The sequence below is a fragment of the Nematolebias whitei genome, chromosome 1 (genome assembly GCF_014905685.2).
Source record: "Nematolebias whitei isolate Nwh7 chromosome 1, NemWhi1, whole genome shotgun sequence".
NCBI lineage: Eukaryota > Metazoa > Chordata > Actinopteri > Cyprinodontiformes > Rivulidae > Nematolebias > Nematolebias whitei.
Genome location: NC_056498.1, coordinates 6048722 through 6065641, shown reverse-complemented (window position 1 = coordinate 6065641; position 16920 = coordinate 6048722). Strand labels below are relative to the sequence as shown.

The following is a 16920-nucleotide window of genomic DNA, read 5'->3' as shown; positions in this document are numbered from 1 at the left end:
GGAATCGGCCCTTCTCCACAATCCTCCTCAGGGTCCGGTCACCTCTTCTCGTTGTGCAGCGTTTTCTGCCACACTTTTCCCTTCCCACAGACTTCCCACTGAGGTGCCTTGATACAGCACTCTGGGAACAGCCTATTCATTCAGCAATTTCTTTCTGTGTCTTACCCTCTTGCTTGAGGGTGTCAATGATGGCCTTCTGGACAGCAGTCAGGTCGGCAGTCTTACCCATGATTGCGGTTTTGAGTAATGAACAAGGCTGGGAGTTTTTAAAAGCCTCAGGAATCTTTTGAAGGTGTTTAGAGTTACGTCGTTGATTCAGATGGTTAAGTTAATAGCTTGTTTAGAGAACCTTTTCATGATATGCTAATTTTTTGGGACAGGCATTTTGGGTTTTCATGAGCTGTATGCCATAATCTTCAGTATTAAAACAATTAAAGACCTGACATATTTCAGTTGGTGTGCAATGAATCTGAAATATATGAAAGTTTCATTTTTATCATTACAATATGGAAAATAATGACGTTTATCACAATATGCTAATTTTTTGAGAAGGACCTGTATATATATATACCCATTAGTATGGGTGAAGCAGCTCAGAGTGGTAAGATGGAGCAAGACCATTTAAACTTATAAAAACAAATAAAATAATCTTAAAATGAACTCTAAAATGAACAGGCAACCAGTGGAGGGAAGCCAGAGTGGGGGTGATGTGCTCCCTCTTTTGAACTCCAGTTAGAAGCCAAGCATCTTTTTTTCATCTCTTTTTTTTTTCTTCACCCTCCTAGTTCCCTAACTGCCATTCCAGGGGTGGGGTCCAGGAGAAGGGCAGGCCGTCGGGTGTTGACCAGGACTATGTGGGGGTTCGGGGTCTGGGGGATTGCCGTGGGCGGTGTTGGTGCTGTGCTCTCCCTGGGGTTGTTTGGACCCCTTGAGCTTGGCTCTTCGGTTCCATGGTTGGACCGCTGGCCGGGGTGGCTGCTGGGGCCTGGCGGGCGGTCGGCTGGGGGCGCGTGCTTGGTTGTTGGCGGTGTGTGGGGGTGGTCGGTGGCGTGACCTCTTCGTGCCGGGGGGGTGTCCTGTCGGCTGGGCGTGGCCTGGGCCAGGTCTGGGATATTGGCTCCTCTCCGCTCGAGAATGAATGGGTCTACCTCCTGGGTTTGGGCATGGGCTGCCCCCTGTAGAAGGCGGGTACATGTCTTGGACCTGGGGGGTATAGAGTGCGTATCGGGAATAAGAATGAAATGTATCGTTATTGTATGTCTTTGAGTGAGTGAGTGTGAGAATGAGGCTGGGACTGTGTGATTGTGTCTGTGTATGAATGGGTATTTGTTAGACCGAGACTCGGACTGCCCCCTCTTTGATACAACTGAGGGTGCTTGGCATCGCGCCCGTGTCGCGCGGCCCCCTGGTGCGGTGTGCCCTTGCCTGCCGGTGCGCTTGGGGCCCTTGGTGTTGGGGGCTGGGCGCTTGGGCGTGTGTCGGCTCAGCCTGGTGTCTACCTGGTGGGGCTCGGGTCCTCTTGCCCTGTCAGGCCTTTGCCTGGGTGGTGCGCGTCCTCGGTGCCCGGGCCTCAGTGCCCAGGCCTCAGTGCCCGGGCCTGGAACTGCATCGATGCGGCTGGATCCGGCGGGGGCCTATGAGTTTGTCGCTGTTGGCCCCGGGGGTCACTGCATGTGGTCGCTGGTGGGGATCTTCTGGTTCTCCCCTGTGGTCCGATCTGGGGGGTGGGTGAGTGGTTCGTCCTGTGTGGGTGGCCCTGGGGACTCCGTGGTCGGGGTCCCTCCTGGGGTCTTGGGCTCTGGTCCCCCCTTTTTCGTCTGCCTCTGGTCTTGGGGGTCGGGTCTCTGCTGCTTCACAGTTACTATTAAATGTTCTATTAGAGAAGCCTTATACACTTATGCATGCTCACAACCACACACAAATAGATGCAGGGATGCTTATGTAGGCTTTATATGTAGATATATAGATATGTATGTGAGTGTATATTCATGTGTATGTATGTATGTATGTATATAGGCGTAGGTATGGGTATATATATTTATGGAAACTTACTGCAAAGCCATGAATATTTTAAGTTCTTTATACATATGTATTTTGTTGCTGTGTTTTGTCATGTTCTTTGCAGGTGAACAGACAGTGGCCCAGTGTTTTGCCATGTGCTCTCTTTGTGTATTTTTTCTTATATTTTGGAGTCTTACTTTGTCTTTTCTTTCTTTCTATCCTATTAAAAAAACAAAAAACCTACACTAGATAATCACTTGAATAAATATTTCATAATAATGGTGTGGAGAGGATGGCTGTAAGGGGAGAAGGGAGGCCATCTAAAAATAAAAAAAAAAAAAAAAAGCCAAGCATCAGCGTTCTGGACCAACTGGAGTCGTCTGAGGGAGGACTGGCTGACTCCAAGGTAAAGAGTGTTGCAGTAATCCAGTCGAGAGGTGATGGAGGCATGGATTACTGTTTCCAGTTGATGCTGAGTAAGGATGGGCTTTACCTTGGCCTGCTGTCTGAGGTGATAAAAACTGGTCTTGATCAACGCTCCAATCTGGGAATCTAATTTAAAATCACTGTCCATTTTAAAACCCAAGTTAGAAACTGTTTTCTTTACATGTGGTGCCAGAGGGCCCAGATCAACAGGGCAAGGTTCACAAGAGCCACTAGGACCAAACATCATCACTTCTGTTTTCTTTTAATTGAAATTTAAGAAGTTTAAAGACATCCAGGCTTTAATATCTTCAAGACACAGCAGAAGTGGACTAATTGAGGGGGCATCTTTCTTTTTTAGTGGCATATAGATTTGACTATCATCAGCACAACAATGAAAAAAGATCTCATGCTTTCTAAGGATTGATCCCAATGGAAGCAAGTAAAGGGAAAAAAGCAGGGGACCTAAAATAGAGCCCTGTGGAACCCCAAAACATAGAGGAGCAGTGGAGGATTCAGAACCAGCTATGTTGACTGACATGGGTTTTTCTGCCAGGTAGGACCTAACCCAGCTCAGTGCAGTACCACAGATACCCACTTGGTGCTGTAAGCATGATATTAAAATGTGGTGGTCCACTTTATTAAAGGCAGCGGTTAGGCCGAGCAGAACAATATCCACATGTTCATCAGAATCATTGGCCATAAGAATATCATTAAAAACTCTGACTAGAGCTGATTCTGTGATGTGGCGAGTTTTAAAGTCAGACTGACAAACCTCCAGGATATTGTCCATCCATCCATTTTCTTCTGCTTATCTGGGGTCTGGTCGCGGGGGTAGCAGCCTAAGTAGGGAGGCCCAGACTTCCCTTTCCCCAGCCACTTGGGCCAGCTCTTACGGGGGAATCCCGAGGCGTTCCCAGGCCAGCCGAGAAACATAGTCCCTCCAGCGTGTACTGGGTCTTCCTCTGGGCATCCTTCCAATGGGACGTGTCCGGAAAACCTCACCAGGGAGACGTCCAGGAGGCATCCTAAACAGATGCCCAAGCCACCTCAACTGGCTCCTCTCGATGTGGAGAAGCAGCGGCTCTACTCTGAGTCCCTCCCGGATGATCGAGCTTCTCACCCTATCTCTAAGGGAGAGCCCAGACACCCTGCGGAGAAAACTCATTTTGGCCTCTTGTATCCGAGATCTCATTCTTTCGGTCACAACCCAAAGCTCATGACCATAGATGAGGGTAGGACCTCCTCCCTGACCCAGAGAGGGCACTCTACCCTTTTCCGGCTCAAGACCATGGCCTCGGATTTGGAGGAACTGATCTTCATCCCGGCCGCGTCGCATTCGGCTGCGAACCGCTCCAGCGAAAGCTGTAGATCACAATCTGACGAAGCCAATAATACCACATCATCTGCAAAAATCAGAGACGCAATCCTAAGGCCACCAAAACGGATCCCCTCAACACCTTGGCTGTGCCTAGAAATTCTGTCCATAAAAGTTATGAACAGAATCGCTGACAAAGGGCAACCTTAGCGGAGTCCAACTCTCACTGGGAACAAGCCCGACTTACTGCCGGTGATGCGGACCAGGCTCTGACACCGGCCATACAGGGACCTAACAGCCCGTATCAATGGGCCCAGTACCCCATACTCTCAGAATATCCCCCACAGGGTTCCCAGAGGGATGCGGTCGAACGCCTTCTCCAAGTCCACAAAGCACATGTAGACCGGTTGGGCAAACTCCCACGCACCCTCCAGGACCCTGCTGAGAGTGTAGAGCTGGTCCAGTGTTCCACGGCCAGGACGAAAACCACACTGCTCCTCCTGAATCCGAGGTTTGACTATCCGATGGACCCTCCTCTCCAGAACCCCCAAATAGACCTTACCAAGGAGGCTTAAGAGCGTGATTCCCCTGTAGTTGGAACACATTCTACGGTCCCCCTTTTTGAATAGGGGGACCACCACCCTGGTCTGCCAATCCAGGGGAACTTCCCCCGATGTCCACGTAATATTGCAGAGTCGCGTAAGCCAACACAACCCTACAACATCCAGAGCCTTAAGGGCAAATCTCATCCACCCCTGGGGCCCTGCCACCGAGGAGCTTTTTAACCACCTCGGTGACCTTAGCACCAGAGATTGGAGGGCCCGACCAAGAGTCCCCAGGCTCCGCTTCTTCAGTGGAAGACATGCCGGTGGGATTGAGGAGGTCTTCAAAGTATTCCGCCCACCGACCCACAACATCCCGAGTTGAGGTCAGCAACACACCACTCCCACTATAAACAGTGTTGGGAGCGTACCGCTTTCCCCCCCTGAGACGCCGGATGGTAGACCAGAATCGCCTCTAAGCCGTGCGGAATTCATTCTCCATGGCCTCTCCGAACTCCTCCCATGCTCGAGTTTTTGCCTCAACGACCACCCGAGTCGCATGTTGCTTGGACTGCCAGAACCCATCAGCTGCTTTCGGGGTCCCACAGGCTAAAAAGGCCCAATAGGACTCCTTCTTCAGCCTGACAGCATCCCTCACCGACGGTGTCCACCATCGGGTTCGAGGGTTGCCGCCGCGACAGGCACTGACAACCTTGCGGCCGCAGCTCCTGTAAGCCGCCTCGACAATAGAGGTGTGAAACATGGTTCGCTCAGACTCAATGTCCCCCACCTCCCTCGGAACATGTTCGAAGTTTTCCCAGAGGTGGGAGTTAAAACTCCGTCTCACAGGAGACTCTGCCAGACGTTCCCAGCAAACCCTCACAATACGTTTGGGTCTGCCAGGTCTGACCGGCATCCTCCCCCACCATCGGAGCCAACTCACCACCAGGTAGTGATCAGTGGACAGCTCCGCCCCTCTCTTCACCCGAGCGTCCAAGACATTTGGCCGCAGATCAGATGAGACGATGACAAAGTCGATCAGGATATTGTGCTCATCAAAAAAAACGTTTTACCTGTGAATATACATTTTTTTCTAAATTTTTTAAAATAAAAGGCAGCTTGGAGATGGGCCTAAAATTACTTCACTGTACCCTGGGCAACAATCTTCAAGGGCCTCATCACGACCCCAGAATCACCATAATCTGGCAAAATACAAAATAAATTACCATAATATACATTAAATATATTTAAAATTTCAACAAGTGGATTTTTATGTTTAAAATGCTCATAGAACTATAAATGATATGTCCTCTTGTTGACACAAATCATCAAGACTGTTAAGTTGAACACACTTTGAACATTGTATGACACCATATGCGTACTTGTTTAGCAATGTGTTGGCAATTGGTGTCAGAAGCATTTGTAATGTGGGGTCAACACACAAAGATAGATGGGGGGTCCTCCCCCAGAAAATTTTGAATAAAGTAGATGCCATTTCCTGCATTCTGGTGTATTTTAAGTTGTTTAACATCTAGTTTTACCTACAAAGTAATTTAGAAGATGGATCCCTCGAACAATTATTTTTTCATGTCAATTCAATTCAATTCAGTTTATTTATATAGTGCCAAATCACAACAAAGTTGTCTCAGGGCACTTTACAGGAACATTCACATACATAGAAAAGGCAATTAGTAAAGTTCTCTATCTAAGGAAGCAGCAGACAAGTTGAATCTTGGCTTCATTTCAGTCTCCCATCCTGAGCAAGCACAATGGCAACAGTGTCATTACAAAGTCTTTGGTCAGACATCAGAAACTGGATTAATCTCAAACTTAACATTCCTTCTTTTGATGCTGATGCCATTTTATTTTATGTGGATAACCTAAGCTCAGCTTTCTCTGATGCCATAAATATAGTTGTACTTATAGCAAAGTACCACATTCACTGTAGTAAGAGGAGGGATAATAAGCCCTCTTTCCTGTTTTATGAACGATTTCAAGTCATAGCTACTATTCTGCAAAACTGCTAGAATCATCTCACAACAGATAAAATCTTATTGTTTTAATTAAAACAATAAGTTTCTCATATATGTTCCTTTGTTTTTTATTTATTTAATTTTTTTATGTTTGTTATTTTTCTCTTTCATTATTTTGTGAAATGTAGTTATGACACCCTTCACGAGTTTGTATTTGTATATTGTTGCATTGTTCTATTTTGTGTTGTTAAAAAAGTTCTAGGGGGAAAAAAAAAACTGATGGGCTTGTCAGCAGGTATGGGGCGTTTACCTTTGGGACATATTGAGGTTGTCGATTGGTCAGTTGCTGACACACCTACTGAATTGATTGACAGGTAGGGCCGTGGAGGCTTGAAAAAAAAAAAACCCACGAGCGCTGCAGCAGCCGCTGCTGGGAGGAGGCGGGGCGGCCCAAATGCAGCGGAAGCGCAGCAGCGGTCTCTCTGTGCAGTGCAGGGCTCCAAGTAAAGTAGGAGATAAACAAATATTTAGCTTGTGCACTCACTGCCCTGAGCCCTTTAGAGATTGTGGGCCCCTGGGCACTTACCCAGTTGCCCATATGGTTAATCCGGCCTTTGGTGTTAGCCCCCCCCCCCCATGCGATAAGTAAAAACCCGCAAAGTAAGGATACAGTAGTTCAAGTTCAAGTACACTCATGTGGTACATGAGATGGAACAAAATTATGTACACAAGTACTGTAGTAGTAGTTGTAGTAAGTAGTAGTAGTAGCAATAAGTAGTAATTCATTTTAGTATTTACTCTAGTAGTAGTAAGTAGTTGTTTATTTTAGTATTTATATACAGTTGTATAATGGTGTTTTAAGCCCTTCCCATGCTCTTTCAATGTTCCTTACATTTTTCTAGACTCTTAAACCTTTTAAAAAATATAAATTTTAATGGGGCCTTACCAGATAAGATGAACTAGAAGAGATGGAGAAGAAGAATTAGCTGTTCAGTGATGATGATGAAAGTAATGAAGAAGCGATGAAACCAGACGCTTTGGCCTTGTCCTTCATAATAAAAGTGTGAGATGGCATCCTTCTCCTGAACAGGCCCGTTTCATCCACATCAAAAACTTGTTCAGACCTGTAGATCCCCAGCTCGGTGATCAGATCTTTGAATGTTATGTTAACAGACTTCTCCGCTCCTGCTGTCAGCGGATGCAGCCTCTCCGTGCAGAGAAACACTTTTTAATCCAAATTGTTTTTGAAATTTGTCAAACCATCACTTGCTGGCAATAAATGCAGTGGTTCGATGGTTGAACCAGGTGGTCGAAAAGTCCTGCTTTGGGTTCGTCCCCCCCTCTCCGCTCCTCATTTACATTGCCGTTTCCTTTCCTCCGTGCTGCTTGCTGCAAGATGATTATACAGTAAAGTTGTTTCACCTTTGGTGTTGGTATACACAGTGATGGGGTTTATTCTGTAATCATTAATCCACAGGACCAATGCAGCTTCCATCTTAACCACCGTGCCATAGGCGCAACAGCCATGTAGGTACGGCAATCTTAAATTTTTGTCCAGAAGTTCCACTTTGTGGTGGACACAAATGTATATATTTCACGTCAGAACGTGCTCTTATTATGAAAGGGACAGAATATAAAAGGAGCGGATCAACGGTTGTAATTCATTTGTTTTTTCTGAGCTTGATATTGGAAGACGTAGAGATAAATCGAGACTCAAAATATTTTTTGTCTCTTTCTGCCGACTTCCACATTGGTGACCCCGAACATCTGAACATGTTTTCGAATGAGAACTCACTAGATGCTGACGCTGCTTCTCCATCAGCCGTGTGTTCGAACCAAGTTTTTTTGTCGGGCAGACGTTGCTCCAACCGCCATGGTCTCATCTCCTACCGCTGCTTCATCTGCTGTGTTTGCGGCTGTTATTAAACTTCTAGAGTACTGGCAACACGATACGGAACCATGGTTCCAGCTTGTGGAAGCCCAGTTTCATCTCAGTGGGATTACCACAGATGAGGCCAAGTACTTTCAAATCGTTGCTGCTTTGGATTCTGGTTCCACCTGCCGTCTGATGGGTCTGCTGCGGGACGCACCGAGCACTAACAAGTACAGTGTGTTCAAGGAGAACCTGCTGCAGCTTTTCCAACTGTTAGACGTGGAGCGGGCTGACCGTTTGTTGTCCCTGAGTGGCTTGGGGGATTGCAAGCCCTCTGAGCTGATGGAGAACATGCTGGCATTACTTGGCTTAGGGGATGTTTCCTTCCTTTTTTATTCACCTGTTTCTTCGCCAGCTTCATCCACCTGTTCACACAGCTCTGGCCAGCTCCTTGCTGGCCAGCTCTTCGCTGATCCGGACAAAGGTTTATCGCTCCCTAGCTGAAGAAGCGAACCGACTTTTGTTAGCTTCCAGGCACTACAGTGTGCAGGCACTTTTACCGGGTGTGACTCAAAGGGGGACGGAGGCTGTTGATGCCGTGGCTGCAGTGACGGAGCGGCAGAAGGATAACATGCTTTGCTTCTACCACCACCGGTTTGGAGTAAAAGCGAAGCATTGCATTCTTCCGTGTTCGTTCCTGTGCCAGGGAAACAAGAGAGCCAGTGTTCGCTAGCAGCTGTGTGTGCTGGCAGCTCGGATAAGCTGCTTTTCATCATAGGCGAGGTTTCTGGACAGCGTTTCCTGGTGGACTCGGGTGCACAGTGGAGCATTATGCCAGTTTCATCTACAGATGCCTTGTGTCAAAGTAACGGACCCCTGCTGGACGCGGATAATGGCACCCCTATTCAGACTTTTTGATTGAGTTTGGTGACTGTGTGTTTCAACAGACATCAGTTTCAGTGGGACTTTGTAATAGCTTCTGTGTCTGTACCTATTTTGGGCGCTGATTTTTTTTTGTGCTTTCAGGTTATTAGTGCATGTTGCTAATAGCTGCTTAATAGATGCTGTGTCTTTTGATACCTACCTCAGTAGACTTGGAGGTCCTGCCCATCAACCTCTTGCTAACACGCTTGCCACAGGTGATGAGTATCAGCCTTTGTTGTCAGTTTCCTGCTCTGACAGTTCCCACCTTTTCTGCTACCATAGCTAAACATGGGGTGAAACATTGTATCACTACAGTTGGTTCACCGGTTTTTGCACAAGCACACCGCCTAGATACCACTAAGTTAGCAATAGCTAAGGAGGAGTTTGTTAACATGGAACATCTTGGCATTGTGAGACGTTCCAAAAGTCCATGGTCATTCCCCTTGCACATGGTTCCAAAGGCCGATGGGGGTTGGCGACCCTGTGGGGATTTTTGGTGCCTTAACAACGCAACCAGTAGGCGCACACAAAAGTACAGCGGTCGCTATTTGTTTTGTTGACAATCGATTATCTAACACCAAAAGTCCTGCTTTACCGAAACATCTGCTCAAATGGCCTTGTTTCACCGCAAACCAGCTTCTTCCTCGAGCCAGAAGAAGAAGGCAGCTTCTAAACACAAACTCACCGAGGAACAGGTGCAAGAAGTTAAGGAGGCTTTCGACCTCTTTGACTCGGATGGGACCGGGACGATAGACGTCAGAGAGCTGAAGGTTGCCATGGGAGCTCTGGGTTTTGAACCAAAGAAAGAAGAGATCATGGCGGTGGTGAGTTTGTTAAAGGCAGCTCTGGAACTGTTGATTTTAGTGAATTTCTCAGTATAATACACAGAAAATGAATGAAAAGGACTCAAAAGAGGAAATATTAAAAGCTTTCTGGCTGTTTGATGACGACTGCACAGGAAAATAACGTTCAAAAACCTGAAGAGAGTCGCCAAGGAGCTGGGAGAGAACCTCACCGACGACAAGCTGCAGAAAATGATTGACAAAGCAGACCAAGATGGAGACGGTGAAGTCAGTGAGGAAGACTTCCTGCGGATAATGAAGACCAATCTTTACTGAATGTGTCAGCATTTAAAACGGACGCCTTTTTAATTTCACTGGTTTCAGTTCAGTTTTTCTTTCAAGGCACTGAGGCAGAGGAGGGTTTTTTTTTGTAAGTTTTTATTAAACTTTATCTTTGCATGGTTGTTTATCTACAAAACAAATAAATATTTTTATCATTAAAAAACAAACAAACAAACAAAAAATGCAACCAGTAACGGCAGGTACCCAGTCCCTCACATTCAGGATTTTTCTGTTTTTTCCAAGGTAGATTTGGTGCGGGGCTACCATAATCGTTAGAGGGACAAAGGTCCATATGGTAGTCAGCTGGGATTTACCACTCTGCAGAGTGATGGTTCTGGTTGCCTGTACATCCCTTAGATGTACCAAAAATTGCAGTTATCACACCTTATGATCTTTTTGAGTTTTTACGGATGCCCTTATGGCTTAAAGGCGCAGCGCAGATGGTCCAGTGACTTATGAATTCGGTCCTGCAGTGTATGCCATTTTTGTTCATCTATTTGGATGATATATTGGTGGCTAGGCCCTTGGTGGCAGAACACATGGTGCACCTTCGCCAGCTATTTGTTCAGCTCAGTGAGCACAGCCTGATCGTTAACCCAGCTAAATGCCAGTTTGGTCTGCCTGTTGTTGAGTTCCTGGGACACAGAGTGTCTGCTCAAGGGGTGGTTCCCTTACCTGCCAATGTTGAAGCTGTTTTAGGTTATCCTCGCCTTCCCCCAGTGAAGCCCCTGCAGGAGTTTTGGGGGATGGTGAACTTTTATAACCGTTTCATCCCACGGACGGCTCATTTTATGCACCCCTTGTATAAAGCACTTAGAGGCAAAAAAGGGGACCAGCAAATAGAGTGGACCCCCGAGAGGGTACAGGCATTCGATGATGCCAAAAAGGCTTTGGCTAATGCTGCACTTTTGGCCCATCCATCTCCAGTGGGTACTGTGGCTCTTACAACGGATGCCTCTGATTATGCAGTTGGGGCAGTTTGTGAACAATGGGTGGATGGCACATGGCAACCCCTTGCTTTTTTTTTAGCAGGAAACTCTGGGATGCTGAAAAAAAAATAGCACCTTTGGTAGGGAACTGCTTGCTCTTTTTCTGGCAACACAGCATTTTCCGGTTCATGTTGGAGGGCAGGGACTTTACTGCTTTTGTTGACCATAAGCCTCTCACTTTTGCTATGGCAAAAGGTTCTGAACCATGGTCGTCATGGCAACAAAGGCATTTGTCTGCCATTTCGGAGTTTACTACAGACATTCAGCATGTGGCTGGCAAGAAATACCTGGTGGCTGACTGTCTGTCCAGAGCAAGGGTTGCTTCTGTGCATTTAGGAGTTGATTGCCTCAGCATGGCCGCAGACCAACAGACAGACCCAGGTATTCTGGCCTTTAAGGCAGGTGAATCCAAATTGCATTTGGAGGAAGTTTCATTTCATGAGTGTGGTGCAACCCTTCTTTGTGATGTCTCGACTAGCAAGCCTCGACCTCTGGTTCCTAGTGGCTGGCGTCGGTGGGTTTTTGATGCAGTTCATTCCCTTTCACACCCGGGGGTGAAAGCATCAGTAAAACTGGTAGGGGCAAAGTTTGTGTGACCAGGGCTCCATAGAGATGTACGTACATGGGACGGCTTCCTGTTTAGCTTGCCATCGTGCCAAGGTGCAACAGCACACTAAGGCTCCACTGGAACTGTTTCCTATTCCCCAAGGGAAGTTTGAGCATGTGCATGTGGATTTAGTGGGCCCACTTCCATCTTCCAGAGGTTTTACCTGTCTCTTAACTTTGGTGGACAGAACCACTCGGTGGCCAGAGGCAGTTCCGCTGTCATCAGCCACTTCGATTGATGTGGCTCATGCATTTATCTTTTCCTGGGTGTCCTGATTTGGTGTGCCATTGGACTTAACTTCTGACAGGGGTCCCCAGTTCACCTCAGAGTTATGGACTTCAGTGCCAGAGAGCCTTGGGGTTAAACTCCACCGTACTACTGCTTATCACCCGCAGGCTAATGGTCTTTGTGAGAGGTTCCACCGCTCAATGAAGGTTGCATTGCGGGCCTCATTGGTGGATAATGGTTGGATGGATCGCCTGCCTACGTACGTAGGAGCTACGTTCCTACCCTCATCTGTGGTCACGAGCTTTGGGTTGTGACCGAAAGAATGAGATCTCGGATACAAGCGGCCGAAATGAGTTTTCTCCGCAGGGTGTCTGGGCTCTCCCTTAAAGATAGAGTGAGAAGCTCGATCATCCGGGAGAGACTCAGAGTAAAGCCGCTGCTTCTCCATGTCGAGAGGAGCCAGTTGCTTCTGGACGCCTCCCTGGGGAGGTGTTCCGGACACGTCCCACCGGAAGGAGGCGCAGAGGAAGACTCAGGACACGCTGGAGGGACTATGTTTCTCGGCTGGCCTGGGAATGCCTCGGGATTCCCCCGGAAGAGCTGGCCCAAGTGGCTGGGGAGAGGGAAGTCTGGGCCTCCCTACTTAGGCTGCTACCCCCGCGACCCGACCCCGGATAAGCGGAAGAAAATGGATGGATGGATAGATGGATGGATGGATCGCCTGCCTTGGGTTTTGTTGGGCCTGCGTTCAGCTCCTAAAGAGGACATGCGGTTTTCTTCACCTGAATTGGTCCTTGGCCAGCCTTTGAGGGTGGCGGCTGTGGCTGAGTAGTTAGAGCAGTCATCCTCCTGTGCAAGAGTTGGGCGTTTGAATTGTAACAATAATGAAATGCTGATATGTATGAGGATTATTAGTTATGAGTTAAGCTCATAAGATTTGCATGTACTATGCAAATAACCTCGTTGTTTGGGCACCACCTCTCTTTGAGAGGAAAAATCAGTCTCTATTTACCCCAAATCAATGTAAACTTAATGTGAGTTCTTTTCTTGTGTTTAAATAATAGCTAATCAATTAATACATACAGATATGCCAAAAAAAAAATCACAAATTCAGTTGATTTTTATGTATTTTATTATGAAAATATTCATCTGTGATATATATGATGAAGATTATGCATAACAAAAGAAGTTAACTGAATATCAAATGATGTTGAATCAGTTCAACTTAAAAGGCAGATTCTGGACTGGTTTCTGTTTATGAAGTAGTTAAAATTGTGTCTAAGGTGAGCTTATTTTGTCTGATAAGTTGTGATGTAGTGTCACCAGAAAGGCATTGAAAAGTCTCTCTCTTACCAGGATGTAGATGGTCAGAGCATGGTTCCAACAGCTGCTTAAATGGTACCAGCCTCAGATGTTCTGGTGATGGAGAGGGAAGTCTCCTCAAAGTTCACCTGTCATTGTTAGAGGGACAAAGGTCCATATGGTCAGCTGGGATTTACAACTCTGCAGAGTGATGGTTCTGGTTGTCTGTTAGGCAGCTGGAGTCCTGGATTCAATGCCAGCTTCTGGTTCTGGTTCTGGTCAGGTTCTGTATCTTTCTCTCATCCTGAGACGTCTGCAGAAAGGATGCTTCTCTCCTTTCTGAGGTCAAGTGCAAAAGATGGGTTTCTTCTCTCCCCAGTTCTCTGTGCAGAAGCGTGTTGGCTTCGGAGTTTCTCTTTGGAGTTTCTTTTAAAGTGAAGGTTTCGGAGCGTCTCTTCAAAGTGTGTGTATTTTCTTACCGTTTGTGCTAAAACAGATAGGATTGGTCCATATCTTCCAGGAAGAGGTGGTTCTAACTCTTAGCCTTGTTTTTCATAAAGGCCTATTAAATACATCTAGAGTCCCTTTTCTCTGCCTTAAAAGTTTCCTTTTAATAGAGACAATAAGACAAATGTATTATCTTAAAGAAAGAATTCAAAAAGCGTTCAATACAAAAACAACTGGACTTTATTTGTAACAGAAGACGTTTCGCTCCTCATCCGAGGAGCTTTCTCAATTCAAAGAACAGAGAGTGAGAGATACAGGTTATAAGGCTGAGTGAGATAAGACACACACACACACACACATATATGTAGATTGGCAGTTCACACCTGAAAACCTAAACAGTAGGTCTTTGTTCCTCTAATTCACAGTCGAGGCCCCTCTGTTCCCATCAGGTGTGAAAAACGGCTGGGAATCTGTTTTAAAGTTGCATTATATGTTTTTGAAAGTGGGAATCTGAGGCCTCCTCCTCTGTTAAGAGACGGCTTTTCTCTTTTTACATAAATTGCTTCCTTCACCCCCCTCTCAAACCATCTGTGTTCTCGGTCCAAAATGTGCATATTTTGGTCCTCAAAAGAGTGTCCCTTATCTGTGAGGTGGAGGTGAACTGCGGAATTTTTTCCAGAGGAGGTGGCTCTCCTGTGTTGAGTCATGCGTCTGTGAAGAGGCTGTTTAGTTTCTCCAATGTAGAGGTCTGGACAGTCCTCGCTGCACTGGACCGCATACACTACACCACTCTGTTTGTGTATGGGTGTCTTGTCCTTAGGGTGGACCAGCCTCTGTCTGAGAGTCCTACTGGGTTTGAAATGTACTGGGATCTTGTGTTTGTTGAAGATCCTTCTGAATTTCTCTGATACTCCAGCAACATAAGGGATGACAATGTTTTTACGTCTGTTGTTCTCCTTTTTCTGTTTATTGGTGTGTTTTGTAGATTTCCTCGCTGACTTGACAAAAGCCCAGTTAGGATATCCACATGTTTGAAGAGCTTCTTGAACATGTTTCAGTTCCTTTTCCTTCCCTTCTGTCTTTGTGGGGACGCATTCGGCCCGATGTTGTAACGTTCTGATGACAGAGAGTTTGTGTTCCAGTGGATGGTGGGAGTCAAACAGAAGGTACTGGTCTGTGTGGGTTGGTTTCTTGTACACTTCAATGTTGAGGCTGTCCTCTCTCTCCATCTGAACCAAACAGTCCAAAAAAGGCAGCTTGTTGTCGTTTGCATCCTCTCTGGTGAACTTGATGTTGTTATCGACCGAGTTAACGTGTCTGGTGAACGCTTCTATTTCCTTAGCTTGGATTTTGACCCAGGTGTCATCCACATATGTATGAATGGGTAAATGAGGACACAGATTATAATGTAAAGAGCTTTGAGTATCTGGATAAGATAGAAAAGCGCTATATAAGTGCAGTCCATTTACCAGGGGAGTTTCTTCCTGGTCTGGCAGGTTCAGTTGCTCCCAAAGGGAGTAGGGTGGTTCTAACAGTGGAAAATAGATCTGTGGCCCATTGGCAGCACATCACTGCCTTTCACAGGCGTTTGTGCTGAAGGACCTTATGTCATCCGAGTATGTATTTATACACCATGACACACACCGTTCACCACTTCAGCCTCCTTACGATGGTCCATTTTGTGTTTTGGAGAGGGGACCTAAAATTTTTTTGGAGGAGTTGGGGGGGTAATCAAGAGAGTGTTTCAGTGGACCGTTTGAAACCGGCTCATGTGTTGCCGGGGGCCCCGGTTGAGTTGGCTCAGCCACCTCGTCGTTGGCTGCCACCCCCAGTTTCTTTGCCCACTCTTCCAGGTTTTTCCCCTACAGCTGGGTTGCCTCCTTCAGGTGAACAGTTAAGTGGTCCAGAGAGTCTCCTTCCCTTTCAACCCCTGTCTCTGTGAAGAGCAGCCGTGGTGGCCACCTTATTAAACTCCCTAGCCATTACCATTAGGTATTTCATTTATTTATTTATTTTTTGTGTGTGTTTTACACCTGTAATGGGTTTCACAATTTGTGTTTTTGGTGTAGGCAGCACAGTGGCACAACTGATAGAGCTGCTGCCTCTCAGCCAGCAGGTCCCTGGTTCAAATACTGGTCCAGGGGCCCGTTGGTTTGGAGTTTGTATGTTCTCTCCGTGCATGCGTGGGTTTTCTCCGGGTACTCCGGTTTCCTCCCACAGACCAAAAACATGCATGTTAGGCTGATTGGTAACTCTAAATTGGCCCTAGGTGTGAATGAGAGAGTAAATGGTTGTTTGTCTCGTTTGTCTCTATGTGGCCCTGTGATGGACTTACGACCTGTCCAGGGTGTACCCCGCCCCTCGCACAGTGATTGCTGGACATGGGCACCAGCGACCCCCGTGACCCAAAATGGAATAAACGGGTAAAGATAATGGATGGATGGATGGATGGATGGATGTTCTTTCCGTGTATGCGTGGGTTTTCTCTTGGTACTCCAGCTTCCTCCTACAGACCAAAAACATGCATTTTAGGCTGATTGGTAACTAAATTGTCCCAAGGTGTGAGTGAGAGAGTGAATGGTTATTTGTCTCGTTTGTCTCTATGTAACCCTGTGATGGATTTGTGACCTGTCCAGGATGTATCAGAGTCAGAGTCAGAGTTTCTTTATTGTCATTCGCACCTCATGTGGTACATGTGGTGGAGCGAAATTATGTACACGGGGTCCCAGTTACATCCAAAAATAAAATGTATAAGAAAAACAGTAATAACATCTAAGATATGAACTAAGAAAAACATCAACTAAATATACACTAAGCACTCATAACATAAAACATTGAACATCAGCACAAACATGAACATGAGTCTGTGTGAGCAGATGAGCACGCATGAACACATCAACATTGAAACAGATCAGCAGCAACATGAAACAGATCAGCAGCAACATGATATGGTTTTTCACAGTGATTATTCTAGTTAGAGATTCATGAGTCTAACAGCCTCAGGGTAGAAGCTGTTCCTCAGTCTAGTGGTTCTACACTTAATGCTCCTTAACCTCCTTCCTGAGGGGAGTGGGGCAAACAGTGTGTGTGCTGGGTGAGTGGGGTCCTTCATGATGCAGGTGGCCCTCTTCCTGCATCTGGAGGTGTAGATGTCTGTGATGGTGGGGAG

The 16920-nt window shown here is 46.5% G+C and overlaps 1 protein-coding gene and 1 pseudogene across 1 annotated transcript in view; both read left to right on the top strand.

Annotated features, from left to right (window-relative positions):
• The window catches only part of ank2b (ankyrin 2b, neuronal), a gene marked incomplete at its 3' end in the record, with an annotated part of 215575 nt that overhangs the window by 169522 nt on the left and 29133 nt on the right, over positions 1-16920 (top strand).
• Positions 9666-10172, top strand: LOC119407971 (annotated as a pseudogene).